Genomic DNA, 1216 nt, shown 5'->3' with positions numbered 1-1216 from the left:
ATATAACAACCAACAATATTATAAATAAATAACACAATACACCTGTATATTATATTCCGCCAATATTAGCAGGTGTACATGTACATGTATATGTATAGGATAGGAGCAGTTAGTGTGTGGTTAGTGTCTAATCATTGGGTTACTATATTACACTAGGTCTATATGTTAATGCTGGGGAATAGAATTTAGTTCAACTGGAGCATAAAGCATGAGTCTAAAGGTCAAACCGCCCACACATTTGATTAAAAATTGACGTTACACTGACCTATTGTAGTATCCTCCTTAAGTAATGTACTGATACATGTGTGTGTATTATTAATTATATTGAGTTGTTGGTTAATGTGTTATTAATAGATATTTAAAGAGCTAAAGGAGAGTGGATATGGACCAGTGACAGTATTCTATTGTGGGTCACCAGTACTGGCTAGAGTATTATCAGTGAAGTCTCAATATTATGGATTTAAATTTAGAAAAGAAAACTTTTAGACATTAACAATAATAATGTACTACATGTATATACACTGATGGACACTCTAATTATAATACTGATGTGTTGTTAAGTAATAGTCATTGTGTATGGAATGATCCAATTCAGTGAGTACAATAACATTATTCATGATTATTGATGATGCACTAGTGATACTTCTCATGACACCTCAATTAATGATTACCTCAAATCTCTACTGTAATCAGGAGGTGTGACTAATTAGGTTTGTGGGTGGGGCTTGTGTTGTTTATGAGCCACGCCCTCTTTGCAACTGCAGCATAATTGGCTTGTACCTCTGGCTTGTACTTTTGATTGTATCTTTTCATTTCTTTATCTTACAACAGTTGATCATTAACAGTGATAGAGGTAAGTATATTATAGTTCATTTTAATTATACTTTACTAATAATTACAAGATGATTGATGTCTCTCAATGGAGAGCAAGTATTGGACTGTGGAACTACTGTCAAGCTGCCTCCAGTAGACCAGCTAATGGCCGCCACTCTCACTCATTCAAAGCTGCAGTAGACAGCAAGTCAGGCAGTACTACATCAGGAGAGAAGACATCTAAACTGCCAGCAGCCCTGTCTCTTATTGTTTCTCTTCTTTTATCTTTATTAAGATATATGAAGCTCAATTTTATTCCTCCAACTGGTAAACAAACTAACAGTATATAATATTATCATACAGTGTATTTACAATAGGTATAATTACTGTTACTGTTATGATC

General features: G+C 33.9%; 1 long non-coding RNA gene across 1 annotated transcript; it reads left to right on the top strand.

Moving 5' to 3' along the window:
• The first annotated feature begins 6 nt into the window (after window positions 1–6).
• LOC109591011 (uncharacterized) lies at window positions 7–631 on the top strand. Its single transcript, XR_002189615.1, has 2 exons — window positions 7–220; window positions 355–631. It is a non-coding gene; the product is annotated as an uncharacterized LOC109591011 (long non-coding RNA).
• Window positions 632–1216: the final 585 nt, after the last annotated feature.

The sequence above is a fragment of the Amphimedon queenslandica genome, unplaced genomic scaffold (assembly GCF_000090795.2).
Source record: "Amphimedon queenslandica unplaced genomic scaffold, v1.1 AMPQUscaffold_9137_Cont18917, whole genome shotgun sequence".
Classification (NCBI taxonomy): domain Eukaryota; kingdom Metazoa; phylum Porifera; class Demospongiae; order Haplosclerida; family Niphatidae; genus Amphimedon; species Amphimedon queenslandica.
This window is presented reverse-complemented; position numbering and strand designations above follow the sequence as displayed.